Source organism: Cheilinus undulatus, linkage group 17, assembly GCF_018320785.1.
Source record: "Cheilinus undulatus linkage group 17, ASM1832078v1, whole genome shotgun sequence".
NCBI classification, from domain to species: domain Eukaryota; kingdom Metazoa; phylum Chordata; class Actinopteri; order Labriformes; family Labridae; genus Cheilinus; species Cheilinus undulatus.
Window position 1 is genome coordinate 15,766,171 of NC_054881.1, and position 16,045 is coordinate 15,782,215.

At 38.4% G+C, this 16,045-nt stretch overlaps 2 long non-coding RNA genes across 2 annotated transcripts in view; one reads left to right on the plus strand and one right to left on the minus strand.

Annotated features, from left to right (window-relative positions):
• Positions 1-431: 431 nt before the first annotated feature.
• Positions 432-6,550, minus strand: LOC121525441. The gene is made up of 4 exons (XR_005993218.1): positions 6,470-6,550; positions 5,339-5,455; positions 4,026-4,124; positions 432-548 (listed from the first exon to the last, which is right to left on the minus strand). It is a non-coding gene; the product is annotated as an uncharacterized LOC121525441 (long non-coding RNA).
• The window catches only part of LOC121525440, an 88,428-nt gene continuing 78,815 nt past the window's right edge, over positions 6,433-16,045 (plus strand). Inside the window, exon 1 of the long non-coding RNA XR_005993217.1 lies at positions 6,433-6,555. This is a non-coding gene — a long non-coding RNA (uncharacterized LOC121525440). The remainder of the gene's footprint in view (positions 6,556-16,045) is intronic.

The following is a 16,045-nucleotide window of genomic DNA, read 5'->3' on the forward strand; positions in this document are numbered from 1 at the left end:
CACAAATGTTTGCAAATGAAGTCTGCATGCCTAGGCACTTGACTTTATACATCCGTGGCAGTGAGTCAGACTGAAACGCCTGAATTCAATAATTAACAGGTGTGGCCAAATACTTCTGTTCATATAGTGTATATTCCATGCAATGGATATATGAAACAGTCTATCTGGCATGTTTGGTTTGGAATAATATGCCTTGAGTTACTGTCATCACACTAACATACCCTCAATACTAAAATCAGCTGCTATGAAATAACAAGATGTCCACTGTCAGAGCCCTCCTCAGGTTAATTGTGACCATTGGTGACTATGTATTATTTAATGCACCTTCGGGTTCAAATTGTGCAACTTTGCTGCCTGCATAACAGCCACATGGCCCCTCAGTGTGCCTGTAACATTACCTCAGGCTGATCATCAGCGTGCGGTTGCTTACTTTTATACCACATCTGTACATGTCCATTCCCTCTCTGATGTAATACTTCCTCCTGATGACACACACAGGAAACAATCTGATTATCGCATAGCTTCTGTCAGAGCAGCCCAGGAACGTCCTGCAACATAAGGGAGGGGATTTCGGGTCACGCAGATGGCATTTTTTCCCCCTTTTTTTAGACATATTGATGTTTTCATATGCTTGTATTTCAACCTTAAAAGGATTTGCTCTCTCCAGTGAGGCTCCACTCTGTTACTATTTAATATTCATGATTTTCACAAAAATGACAAGATACTTTTTGATGCTACAGTTTCTCTGTCATTCCTTTTTCTGTCAGGTTTGTAGTCTCATAAATACATAAAATCTCAGCTGTGAAGATGCAAAACTTAAACACCTTTATGTCAAATTTCTGATTGTTACTGCAACTTTAGAAAAAGAAAATATATGACTCAGTGATTTAGTGTATAAATACTGCATTACTAGTAAAAATACATGTAATACACTCTTACAAAACCTTAGAATAGCGCAAGTACTATTCATTGTCCTTAAAAGTAGTTCAGTGTGCTTAATAGGCCATCTGGGGGATGCAGACGTAAATCTCAGAATCTAGGGCTCACATGTTGAATAAAACAAAAACATCTACTACTTAAGATAACTATGGCAGCACATGCATAAAAAAGAAAGAGAAAGAGAGAGAGGGAAGGTATTTACAAAGTCTCCATTCATCCATCCTTAATGCCAGATTATATCGAGATTGCATGAAACATCTGTCATGCAAGGAGCCGAGTTAACTGCACAATATGACTTTGAATGTCACAGAAGTGAAAACTAATCTGCTGACCTAAGAAGGAGAGAGAGAGTTTAAGATGTGTTTATCTGCATGACATGCTACAATAAAAAGGACTACGAGTTATGGAGCTCTGGTCTGTTAATGCTGTGAAGATAGTGTATGGATCTTTCAGATATGTCAGTGTTTTCATTGAATTCCTGAGTTTAAATGAGGGGTATTTAGATTCGTTTATATTGTTAAACTCATATCTAAGTTAGATTTACTTCTAAGAGGACATTAAAAAGGGGGAAACGCTAAAAGATTCCCCATTCTGGCCAAAGTTTGCAAAGGCCAGAAAATCTGATAGTTCTAAGATGATCTTGCTATGTTTTTGTTTAGTCTTTGGTGTGGAGCCTATGTCAACAGTCACTTTTCTTGGACTGGCAGTGCTCATTTTCAATATAAAACCAACGTAGTTTGAGTTCTCAGCATCCTGAGTGCGAAAACGCCCTCAGTGTCAGCTTTTTTTTGTCAATTAAATTTGCACACACAAGTTTTGTGTGTGCAAATTTGAGTTTTGAAAGTGGAGAATCTGGCTTTGTGAATGGTAGTCTGTTAGTTCAGAGTGCTGTTTTGACTTTAGATCTGTTCTTTAAGATTTAAAAGAATCGAAGAATGCAACTTTATTTTTGGTATTTTTGCCGATTTTTTGGAGAGCAAAACAGTAGATATCAGGGGAAATCGGGTAGAAAGCCTTGAGGATGACATGCAGGAAAGGGGTCACAGGTTGGACTTAAACCTGCACTGCCAGCTTGGAAGACTGCCTTCCGCACATGGGGTGTGACCTTAACACTAGGCTATATGTACCACAGCTTTTGAAAATCTTTTAGTGTGTTAAGATAAACAGCAAGCTACAGTCCTTCAAATATAAAAAATCTAAGAAGAACTGTATACCAGTGATATTTCTGCTTCTTAGTATCTACAAGAATCCCAGATCTATAACATCCCAGAGTTGCAAAGCGATCAGTATACAGTGCCGTGAAGAAGTACCCCCCCCACCCCCCGATTCCCGAGTTTTTTTTTTTGCATATTTATCACACTTAAATATTTCGGGTCATCAAACCAATTTTTATATTTCACAAAGACAATCTAAGTAAATAGAAAATAGAAAATGCAGTGTTTGAATGATTACTTAATTTTTTAAGGGGGGAAAAAAATTCAAACCTATCTGGCCCTGTGTGAAAAAATAATTTCCCCCCTGAGCCTAATAACTGGTTGTGCCACTCTTGGCAGCAATAACTGGAATCAAGCATTTTTGATAACTGGTGATGAGTCTTTCACAACGCTGGGTTAGGGTTAGAGTTAGAGGTGGACTTACTGGTATATTTTAGGTCGCTGTCCTGCTGCATAACCCAAGAGCGCTTGAGCTTGAGGTCATGGACTGATGGCCGAACGTTGGCCTTCAGGATTTTCTGGTAGACAGCAGAATTCATTGTTCTATCAATCACAGCAAGTGGTCCAGGTCCTGAAGCAGCAAAGCAGCCTCAGACCATCACACTGCCACCACCATGTTTGACTGTTTGCATGAAGTTCTTGTTATCAAACGCTGTTATTTTTACACAAGATGTAATAGGCCGCACACCTTCCAAAAAGTTCAACTTTTGTCTTGTCAGTCCACAGAATATTTCTCCAAAAGTCTTGGGGATCATCAAGATGTTTTTAGGAAAATTTGAGACAAGCCTTTGTGCTCTTTTTAGTCAGCAGTGGTTTTGGCCTTGGAACTCTCCCATGGATGCCATTGTTGCCCAGTGACTTTCTTATGGTTGAGCCATGAACTCTGACCTTAACTGTGGCCAGTAAGGGGCCTACAGGTTTTCGGATGTTGTTCTGGGTTCATTTGTGACCTCCTGGATGAGTCATCGTTGCTCTCTTGGAGTCATTTTGGTTTGCTGACCACTCCTGGGAAGGTTCACCACTGTTCCCAGTTTTCTCCATTTGTGGATAATAGCTCTGACTGTGGTTTGCTGGAGTCCCAAAGCCTTGGAAATGGCTTTGTTACCTTTTCCGGACTGATAGATTTCATTCACTTTGTTTTTTCATTTGTTCTTGAATTTCTTTGGATCGTGGCATGATGCTTTTCCATTTGAGATCTTGTAGCCTACTTCACTTTGTCTGACAGCTTCTATTTAAATGATTTCTTGATTCAACAAATTTGGCATTAATCAGGCCTGGTGTGGCCTGTGAAACTGAACTCAGCTTTCAAAGAACTGTGGCTAATCATAGTTAACTCATGATTTAACAAGAGGGGCAATTACTTTTTCACACAGGGCCAAACAGGTTTGGATTTTTTCCCCCCTTAAAAAATTTAATAATCATTCAAACACTGCATTTTCTAGTGTGATAAAGTAAGTGTGATAAATATGCAAAACATCAGGTATCAGAAAGGGAGCAAATACTTTTTCACAACACTGTATCTAGAAGACTGAAAAATGCATTTTCTAACAAATAAGTCAATTTAGCATCACAAATATGCCCCAAAACACCCGATAAAGTTCACGCAATGTAGCTCATATAGTAGAGTTTCCAGGAAAAGCATGAGTAGGTGAACAGGCAGCTGTAACAGAGCCATAATAGAGTTACATCAGATCCCTTTCATATTTATTCGAGGGCTAAATAAATAAAGTAAAGGCTTACGTGCCATCTAACAGACGGTTCGGGATTCCACAGCTTAGACTAAACAGGCTGTAGAGGTCATTTATTTCCCTATCCATCAAATTACAAATAAATACATGCTTTGTTGATCTGAATGTGCTGTGTCTCAGTTACCTTCACTGTAGTTTTCCTTCATGGTGAGATGGGTGTCTGTCTGAGTCTGCTCTGTTTGTACAGTCCAAAACAGCTCCACAATCTGCTCACATCCTCGCCCTGATGATACACAGAAGACAAAAAAGAGGGGAGAGTTGAAATATTATCGTTAATATGGTTATAGAAACAACAACAAAAAGTCAATTCATAAGGGATTTGTTTAATCTGGCTGGGTTTAATGAAGGCAGGATTATTTACTGTTACGCAGGAGGCTTTGGTGTCACATGTCCACAGCGTCTAGGATAGGGATAGGGCTCTGCACCACAGGGAAACCTCTTACATCCTTTTGCCCTCCAACTGACCAGATTATGGTTTACTTCAGTGATGACTAACTCAGTCTGAATGACCACAAATTCAGTACATTTAGGTGTGCAGGGTACACATAAACATATGTTCTTTTTAATTTTTAAATTATTAAGCCTTTACTTCCCTTTTTCAAAAATGTGTGCATGATTGTGAAATTATCTGCATGGAAATGAATGCTTTATCCCAAAGAAGTCTGAAAATTACTGTGAGTGTCATTCTTTTGAGCATTCTCTGCTGTTCAATTTTTCTGAAGCATTTTATTTGTGCACAGTGCTTTATGCTTTTTACAGATGCCCTCACATGAGAGATTGTCGGATCAGACTCCATTCATTCATGCTCAGAAACAGTGCACACGTCATTCCCTCAGATTTAATATAATCCCACCATAACAATAACAATAGTAATTGTTGAAAGCAGTTCTCTGAAAAAAGAGGGATTCATCCACAATGGACCTTAAGGACTGGCTGTTCCTTTCCTTTCTAAACAGATGATATGAAACAATGCCATGAACTGTGGCGCTCTTATGTAATGGCATGTGATTTTCTTTCATTACATTAGAATTCAACAGCCATGCATGGTTGCATGCTTGGTAACATAAACATCAGATCAGATGTGCTCAAAGAAATCATGTGCTTTCCCTGACAGAGACAGCATTTTGAGTTATTAAAGTAGAGAGGATGTACATGTCACCACCAATGAAAAGTATACTCCATCTAATATATTATCAAAGTAAATATGGTGAAATTTTCTTGTTCTTGCATGACTGTTTTGTTTGAGAGATAATGTTTTTGTATGGATAATAATAACTCATAAAATATATCAAGTTTAATGATTCAAGTAGGGCCTAGTTATTTAAAATCAACAACTTGAAATAGATCACAGAACAAATTCAGTACCCATTTTAAATAAAAGGTTGATTTTAATAATTCAGTAAAACTCTGAACGCAGTACCACTGCTATTTTCTTACCAGAAAAACATCACTCCTGATCCGGGACGCTTTGCTGGCTGCTGTGGTCTGGGTCAGAAGTGTCGTGGATGGGCTTGCTGGCTAAGTTCACCTGGCTGAGGCTGGATCTTCTAAATTCTAAAAAACAGTGGAACAAATGTATGATGTGTTGTCTCCTAAAAATTTCTTAAAGGTAAATTAGTGATGAAACAGTGCACCAAAGTCTTTAAAACTCTCCACTGCAGGTGTGAAGTTTCAGACATTTCTATCTAGAGTCAAGCGAAAGTGCAAAGTTTTTTCAAGCCAAGTCACAATAATTGCATATTGGAATGCTAAAAGTCAAAATCACGGAAATTACATGCAAGGATTATGTGTTGTTAATGATAAGAAATGATTATGCAATTACTGGATTATCACTTTTTTGACTTCACAAACAATTTCACCACTCGTTATTCTAATTTGTGTGCATTTCCAAGTCATTTACTTTCATCATTTTAATTTTTCTTCATCACTTTCGTTACTTACACCCTTTGACCACTTTCCTTAAACGACAAATGATTGCGCTGTTAATGAGAAATGATGAGTGAAAAACAATGAAAAAGATGAAATTCACCACTATTTTGATCAAATTGCAACATCAAGTTTCAATTTTATTGAATTTTTATCATTTATTTTTTTGTTACTTTCATCCTCCATACAGGTTTATCGGTTCTCAAAGAGAAAAATTAATAAATGTGAAACTCGGTCATAGTTCTGGTCTTACTGCGCAACAGCTAAGCTAACATTGCATGACAAGGACTCCCCTTGCTTTCAATAGGCTATTTTGCCCTGTCATTGTTTTCTACACCTTATATTTTCAGACGCTTAAATGTGTAATTAGGAGTTATTGGCTCCCCCAAATAATCAGAAGGGGGTCACCGTCCTAGTAAACTGGCAACAAATTTAAAAATAGAGGCTGCCGAATTCATTAGTGCGCAACAGCTAGCTTGACTAGCTAGCTAGCTAGCTACCTGTCGGTAGCTTTTTGATGTGACGACGAGGCGAGAGCTCTGCAATCCTCCTCAATCCATTTTTTAAAAAGAAATTTAAAACTCTTCCTACAGTATTTAAGTAAAGCAACGTGGCGCTGGATACGTATCTTTAAAGTCTTACCTTGAATTTGAAGCGAAAACTTCCCCGTCGTCTGGCAGGGTTCCCACAGGATTGCGGCTTTTCCAAAACCTCATATTTGTACCAAGGTAAGACTGTTTTCTCGCAGTTAATTTATGTTTATGAACGTTGACAGAGCATTTTATTCATTTGTGATTTAAGTCGTGTTTGTGGTCCGTTTTCCCAGACCAAAATGTCTTCAGTTCGACTTGTTATTGCCCTCTAAAGTTGGTAGAGATTTAAGCTAGCCGTCATCTGTAAACTTCAATTGACATCAGACACTTCTGTCAGCAGAGGCTTGTGAAGTCAACCTGGCTGTTATGGTGAACTATGATCAGTGTTAGTAATATTTAAGCACAGTGAGTGATATGAGTTTAGCAGTGGCATGTTGTTTTTTCCAGTTAGTGCTTCATATCATGTAGTGGTATGTAATTTGTGAGCCTCCAGCAGAGGGTAATATAGCACTACTCTAGGGTCTTGTGCATCAAATTTTGTGGGCTTGCAACTAACCTCTTTTTTAGCAACTGAACTGCATTTTTTGTGTGCCTTGAACATTAAAGCCATGCCTATTGATGCTTAGTTTTTAATTAAATTCAGTTCAATTAAAAAAAATGTATTTTTCCCTTGGGTGCGGTTCAAGGCACTTAGAGCAGCAGCATTACAAAAAGCAAAGAGTAGAAGTCTAACAAACCCCCCTCCACCCCCCACCCCAAAAATCAAGTTTAAATATATTTTCATAAAGAAAAGAGAAGTATTTAAACAATACATACAATATATGAAGTCTATATACAAAAATAAACACTGTAAACAGATCATTTTAAATATTGTTCCCAGATATTGATAGTAACAACATTTTAATATATGGACCAAGATTTACAATTACAGTTAAAAAAAAAATGAGAGCCAAAAAAAGGTTGTAGTGCGAAGAGAAGAAAGATTTCAACTGGAAATAAATATATAAACAGGTGAGTAAAATGAAATGTACCAATAATATTAACGAAGTGGTTGGAATGCAATAAAATTAAATCCAAATATTTAAATCTTAATATAAACAGAGGTTTATGAAGGGGAGCAGGTGTATTAGTGCAAAAAAGGACAAAGTTAGAGTACCTACAAAGTAACTGTGACTGTTGAGTGGTCATCAGAGTAACTGTGTGTCTGCTGAGTGATTTTCTGCTGGCCTAAACTGATTGAGATGGATTTAAGCAAAGCAAATGTCTCACTGATGGTATCAGTGCCAATTTTTCACTCCCAGAAGTCTCCATATCTTTTATTTAAAGCAGGGAACTGTTCATAATCCCTGAAGGAACATGTTAAGAATCTGGGCAACAGTGTTGTACATTAAGTATATTAAGCTATTTTTAACTGGCTGACTGAAATTCATTTGATTTTCATTTTTATACACAAGGATTAGATCCAGCACAGTCATTTGTCACCAAAACAGCAAGAAAAAAAGGAAAAAACACAATTTATCAACAAGACGTGTTGAGTACTGAGATGACATGGTGCAACCAGGATCATGATAACAACCACAGTACAGCTCATACTATAATGAAATAAAGCTTTATTATTATAGCCTGATAAGTGAAGCTGTTTGGGCCACTCAAGGTCAGCAAAGAAGTGATTAGAGGAGAAGGTGGTAAACCTGAGGCTAGGGTTGATACTTGTTATTAATTTACAGGATTTTATGAATAAAACGCAGCTTTGTAGTGAAGCTTTTGTCAAGTGTAATACTCACACAGTGTCTATGATGTTAGCCTCGCCTTAGCCTTTAAAACCTTTAAAACTATAAAACACCTCTGTGCTTTTTTAATTTAAGTTTTGGTAATTAGATAATCTTGGGAATTTTTAAAACCAAATGCAAAACATTTCAGTTAAAACTTCTTAAATGTTAACATTTGTGTCTGTACTTTATTTTTCTGATGATTAAATTGAATGGTTTTGTTATTTGGACTGGAATCTTTAATACATTATTTGATGACCCCTTAGACTTTGGGAAATCATGATTGGTTATTTAACTTTTTCTTAGAAGACAGTTTCTTAAGGGGTGCTGGTGGCCTTGTGATTATGTCCTAGTGTCCTTTGTGTGGAGGTTGTTATCCTCAAAACAGGTGATCCACATTCTGGTCAGGCCTGTGGCTTTTTTATCGTGTCATTTCCCACTCTCTCTTCCTAGTCTCTGACTCTATCCAGTGTCCTACCTAAACAAAAGCCTGATTATACACTTTTATATCACTCAACAAGTAACATCAAAACTGTGACAGTAAGAGTAAAGCGTATGAGTTATTTTACAATATAAAGGTAGCACAAAATGTAAGGAAATTTGTGTTTGGTATTATCTGTTGTAACAATGCTTCTTGGAAATAAATCTGATATCTGTTATAGCCTGTTTATTTCTCTTTTAAATGGTGCCACATTTGTAAGGAGCATGCATGGTAACATGGGATGCTGAGTGGACAAAGCTGAGTATGTGGGTTTCGCCCGTGGAAAATTAGCCAAATCTTCTCTGGCAAGGACTAACAGCTTATTTTTCTGTCACTATTGACTCTTCTTTGGAGCTTCTTGTACCCCCAGGTGCTGACAATCAGTTATCTGATTGCCACTTGATTGTCAGCACCTGTGAGCATGGGCCCTGCCACAGTGGTCAGTAGGTGTATACTCCAAGAATCAGCATGCCGTGTTTGACTTTCTAGATAGGGCTGTGTGACAGGGCATCTTTTGGTGGAGGCAGTGTGATGGTGTGGGGCGGCATCTCCCTCTCTGGAAAAACAAGGCTTGTCATCATTGGAGGCAATCTCAATGCAGAGAGATATGGAGGTGAGATTCTGCAACCATCAGCAATCCCATTTCTCCCACTCTGTCTTCCAAGATGACAACGCTCACCCCAACAAAACGAGGTTTATCAGAGACCACCTCCAGAATTTGGAAGTGGAGAGGATGGAATGGCCTGCCAGCAGTCCTGACCTCAACCCCACTGAACACTTGTGGGATCATCATTGTCTGACTTGCGACAAATGCTGGTTGAAGAATGGGATGCCATCCTGCAGCAGTGTGTGACCAGCATGAGGAGGAAGTGCCAGGCTGTTGTGGCTGTGTATGGTTCTTCCACACGCTACTGAGGCTCCTTTCAGTTTAACATATAAATTGTTGAATTGCCAATGTCTTGTTTGTTTGGTGGATCAACTAATCCACCAAACAACAGTCAATGACAGAATAAGATGATTGGAACTGGCAGGGATTTGGCAAATTTTTCATGTGCGCAGCTCACCTACTCAGCTCACACACATGCATATACCCTACAAATGTGGCACCATTTAAAAGAGAAATAAACAGGCTTTCCAACAGTATATTTATTGCCAAGAAGCATTGTTACAACAAAGAAGTAATCTACTAAATACAATTTCCTTACTTTTGTGATAAGTTAATAAGGCAGGGACTTCTATTGTCGAGAATTTTTCCAGTATTATAAAATCCACATGAGGAATTTAACAGACACATTACACACTAAAGCCCTGAACATATTTAACAAATAAACCTTTGTAATAATACTGTGTGCTGGACTTTCTGGGAAAGTATTAATCTTGTCTCGTTCAGACAGATTAATGTTGGAGAGCAGAGGAGTAGGTCTGGTAAAGGGATATTGTATGTTGTCCTTGATGCAGTGACAAGATAATCTGGTGATGGAGACCCCCTAAGAGGACCCCTGCTGCATGTGTGTGGGATCAAAGCCGCCAGTCAATCAGAGAGAGGGATTCAGATGAGAGACTCAAGATATGGAGGGTCTCCAAGGGTGTTGTAGTCATCCACCATTGAGTGTGTGGTGTGTTTGATATGACATCAAATACAGCGCAAGACAAGAATCTTTGAATAGATTTTATGAATTCATGGTGTTTACTCACAGTGACATATTAATCTTTGTCAGGAACCTAAAAGAAAACGGAGCTGGATCACATTTGTGCATGCAAATGAAGATGAATGATCTTTGAAGAAGCTCAATAAAATTTTTCAATAAATTCGATAACATCCCCCTCCTACTGTATCAGATCTAATATCCTTCTCCCTGCAGTTAGTCAGCACTTTATTCAGCTATTATCTCTGCATTGTGGAGCACAGCTGGACTGAGGCAAACCTGTGGGGCTTTGTGCCTTTTTAATCTTTTTAGTTCCCTCATGGTTGCGTTCTGGTGCTTGACTTTGTGCAGATGTTGATGTGATTTTAATCTGGTTACCTACGACTGGGAGGTATTTTTTGGTGATATTTGTCTTTTGGCCTGTTCCCTTTTGTCAGCAGGATTAAAGAGAAGTGCTGGATTGATTTTCATGATACTCGGTGAAAAGGTGGACCTCATGTTATGTTTTTTACTGGGTCCAGAGCTGAATCAAAGAAGCTAAAACAGCAAAATATTAGTTGTTAAAAAAAGCAAACATTCTCAGTGAAATTCATATCTTGCCTACCTGTGGACAAAGCCTCAGTCAGGAGTATTAGGTTTGTGGAGGTCTGTGTGCCCTTGGAGAAATCATCAAATTTATTTTGATGTATTTTCATTGATTGAAAGGTTGAGATTTAGTTGCCTTGACATGTTTTGACTGCTGACTTTCTGTAATCTTTAGACTGCTGATAGAAAGACTGCAGTCAAAACACGTCAAGGCAACTAAAGTTCTAACTGTTGATCAATGAAAATACACAGAAATAAGTTAGCCTATATTTGTAAGATATTATGGACTTATTTGTTTATAAGTTCAAATGTTTATGTTTACGATAGACTAACTATAATTTGATATGGTATATATATATATATTTACAGCTTCTTTTAGTTTTTCTTTAATAGAAAAAATAACTGCGTTGCTGGGGTTCAGTACACGGCATTAGCCTTGCCTGCCACCCGGTCTACATTGCACCCCACCCCGATGCCTATCCCTGCAGGTGGTGGGCTCACAGCGTGGCTACTTCATGTTGTCTTCTTGGGCTCAGCCTGGCTGGGAAAGAGGCCCAGCCACCTGACACTTCCTGTCAAAAGTCTGTGGCCTTTTACCTCAAAAGTTAACTTTTCCTCGTCAATGGTGCCATTGTAGCTCTGTGACCCCCCTGAACTCCTGATGACCTTTTGCTCATGCTGCAGAATGAGCTGCATTCTTGATATAGTGATGATTTACAATCAGGAGTCTGTGCATTGTGGTATATATTGAAGTTGTCTGGATACTTTGCTGATTTGGATCGATCTGCTCTACGTGGATTGGTGCGGCTTGGCAGCAGCCTGCAATGAGACCTTCAGCATATCTCCATCAAAGCGGAGCAGAATGTTGCTTCAGGGACGTGCTGGAGCTGGACTGGAGAGCGGGCAGTGGAACTGCTACGATTGACTAGAGAAGGAGCAGTTTGCCCTGCAGAATGATTAGCCAGCGAACTGTGGCCATTGCATGTGGAAATTTGAGGTCAGGATGAAATGGAAAACATTGCTGGGGAGAGGAGAGATGTCTGGGTTGACTTACTTTGCCTGCTGCCACTGCAACCTTACCTCGGAAAAGCGAAAGAAGTAGGATGGATGGATGGATTGAAAAATGACTATCGATTGAAAAATATGTGCTCTCTTTCAGCTGTAGTGGCTTCTGAATGTATAGAAATGTTGAGGTTTATAATCAGTTATCACTAAAACCAGCCCTATTTAAAAAGCTTCTTGGCTGACCATACTGTTACAGAATTTCCTCTATTTTGACTTTGTATTGACAGCTGTAATAATGTGGTGTAGAGAGTATAAAAAAGGAGAATAAAAGTGCAGGACCGGCAAAAATCTGCCAACTGCTGACAGTTCATCAATAGGTGTTTGAGTTGTGGAGGCAGAGCTGCGTCAGCAACATGAACGCTGAAAACAAAGAGCCAAGGTTGCTCATAAAATAATATTAACATTTAATTTCACCTCACGCAGCCTTTCATGCTTTCATGAGTTTTCCTTTCCTGGGCAAACGATCAAACTAGTTAAAGTGGGTAATGAGGATCCTAATTATTCTAACACTGGTGGTAGAAAAGCTTTTAGTAGGGGAGAAACAGGACATACAACTGAGTTTGTGCGTGAGAGCAAGGAAGTAGAAAGTGTGTGAGTTAACAAGAATCTCCTGGCCTCCACCATGAGGTCAGCGCAGACGTCCTGCAGTCATATCTGAGGTTAAATGCTATGTGAAGGCGAGGTGCTTGGGAAAGGTCAAAGTGACTCACAGCACATCTGGGTACCACACGCAAGAAACAAAACAAAAAGAAACAGAAACAGCCCGCTATAGTCGGAGGAAATGTCATTTGTCTTCAGCTTGATCTCTGTGGGAGCAGAGATGAGCTGCTGCACGCATACTGCTTCACTGAAGAGTTCATTTCAGGTTACTGAATGGATCAATTACTCAGTCAACTAAAAACAAATCAGTGACAGGTTCAATAATCAACTAATTACCAGTCAATGTGTGGGTACTGAGTATTTTCTTACACATTAGTGTAAATTGATTACCTTAAATTGGGGTGTTCCCTTCAACTGCAGTGCAGATTTTCAGAAAAACGCAAAAGAGTGACTAATAAATGTTCTTCTTCTATCCTGTTTTAACATTGGTGGTTGGTTCTTTGAGATAAAGAGGCAGCTGCCATCAGAAAAGAGGTGGCAATGAGGTGACGTAAACCCCATAGACAACAATGTAAAGGAGCCAAACAATATAAGAAAATAGCATTTTGTTTGAGTCATGGATCATATGACCACCAGCAGTTAAATGGGAGAGTTGATCCAAGTCATGTAGTTTAAAATCTGTCATCCTCTTACTGCTTAGGTGACTAAAGAATACAGTTTTAAAATTTACCTGTACCAGACCAACAGCTGCTCCAGTTCATAATCATATAAAGAGCTAAAGTACTTGCCGTCACAGTGTATAGGCTGAATGCCCAGCACCTGTGTACCTCCATAGACCTCCGTAAGCATCTATTTATAAAAAAAAAACATGGCTCATCATCTTATTTGGAGTGGATCCAAAGTGTCAATACCTGAGTGCTATTTATATTACAGAGTGCCAGCTGCTGTGAGACATACACAACAAGGTGATCTGTCATACAGCGCCAAAGTGAAACTGAAGCCTCTGGGTTCTGTTCCAGAAGTGAGAAAACATCATTTAATATCCTGCTGACATTTGTAGCAACATGTATAACATTATCAAGTCCTGACATAAAACCTTGCTTAGAAATACTTTTTTTTTTTAATCATACCATATATGGCTTGAACTTGGAAATCTAGTACCAAATATAGTCTGTTGTTTAATAAACTTCTGCAGCTATTAGCTGCCTCTAAAGGCTGACTATGCAACTTTCAAAACAGATATTCAGACCAAGACAAAGTCTGTCTTTGGATCTCTCCTCCCATCATGCCTCCAAACTTATAAATCATACATATAAATCTTAGAATACATGTAAATCCTAGATACTGTGGCACTTTTTTTTTTCCAGGCACAAATTTGCAACCCACTGAAAGCAACGACACAACCCAATTTTTTGGTCCCGACCCACCAGTTGAGAACCACTTGTTTATAGTAGAACTAAGCAATTAATTGAAAAATTATTAAAAACCAGTATTTAGAGCCTCAAACTGACGAAAACCTTCCATGTCAGTTATTTCAGTTTTTTCCCTTGTAATATCTATCTCTACTAATGTACCAACCCCTTTAAAACAAACTACTAGCTGTGTAGTCACGTGATAGGCAGCCAGGTGTCACAAAGGCATGCAGACTGCTGGAAACCCAGCAGAAGAAGAAGTGCTAGTCATATGACATCATCCCATCCAGTCCACTAAAACTCAACCAACAGTGCAACATGAGCAGCCGATTTATTTTCTACTTTTTATACAGCAGCTCCTGAAACTGCTCTAGGAACTACATGGAGTCCACCCAGCCTATTCGATGGCCACATCTGGCCCATGTAATTGAAACACAAGAACATCAGTTTAATTTCAGCTGATGTGTGTTTTGATTTCAGTTGTTTCAATAAATAACCATAAATTTTTCATCTTTGTATGTTCCTTTCAGTTATATGTTTTAAAATTAGGCAAATACTTACAGAAAAAACAGAGTTGGAGGTTGGTGGTGGAATAATCATTCTTTAATCGCATTTGAGGTAAAGAGTTCAATTAATCGTGGTTTTGATTTTTGCCATAATTGCCCAGCCCTAGTCTATGGCACCATTTGCACAGGATTAGGACTACCTGTGGAACTCTGGTGATTTATGAGTTAGCCCCTGACATTAGTGTTTGTCGCAGTGCATTTGTACAGGAAAAGCAAAGTCTGTAATGTACTTACATTTCTTGACATTTCTGAAAAAAAACTTGGAGATGCTGTATGACAGCAGCAATGAAAAAGTGCACGGTAAATTTTGAATTCTATTCAAAATTGCAATGTTCTGCACATTGCATTTTGCAGGTAATGTGTCCTTCATATAGCATATCCTAGACATACTGTTAATCAGAGTGTACGATAGATAACATGGTCCAAAGTGTTTTTGTTAAACTTTTTTATAATCCTTAAAAAGCTTTTAGTAATTATGTAACTGGAGAACAATCTTCCCTGCCGTTTTTACTCCACAAATGACAGATAAGGTCAATTCACACAGGATTATAAACACAAACATTCCACATGATTTTTTAAAACTACAGGGGCTCCCAGGGTAATACTAATCTGGTCTGAATAAGGCTTATATTTAGTTTAGTTTATTATGATCCCCATTAGCTGCTGCTTTGCTGCAGCTATTCTCTGGGAAATACTAAACAAAGCATGTATGAAACATGTTTAAGCCTTAAAATAAAAAAAATAACTAAAGGAAGCACTTTCTCCTCAGTGTGAGCACAGAGCTGAGAACAACAAACCCAGAAGAACTTGGATTTACCTCCTTTTGTAAGTCATTATTACACAATATACGTATCTCCATGTAGCATATTTGCTATATTAGTATTCAGAACGTTGCATTATAAGCCTTTAGCTACCAAAACATTGCAATGAAACCATTTCAGGTAAAATGTTGAAGGTCTGCAGAAGAGGTGTAGCATGCTGCTTTCATGGCTCACAAATTGATCTGAGATGTCTGTAATGACAAGAGTGAAAGGACTGAAGTTATAAACTGTTTCTAGAGCAGCAGAGATTATTGCATAAATGTTCTCACATATTGGGAGAGTGTCAGTAAATTTTGGATAGTGAGAGACAGAGATGTCTACTTAAGCACCTGTTCTCTGAGTCTGGTAAATATTAATCAGCAATGTAGGATTTTGTATTAGTTCTTAGATCCAACTTCTTTAAGTCCTGCAGTAAACACTGATTTTTCCTCATACAAATATTAGATTTCATCTAGAAATGCTGATGAAACTGGTAAAAACAAGTGTTAAGTGACCTTTAGATGCATTTTTCATAGCAAATATTGGTCTAGGTGTGTTGTTAAATCTAGGCATATGTTTTCTATTCAGTACAACTGAATGGCCCTGTAAACACAAGCCCCATTTTTTAATTTGGCTTGTATGGAAATTATTTTAAGGGGCTGTAAAGCAGAATGAGACAGACAGCAACCCTCCAAAATTTT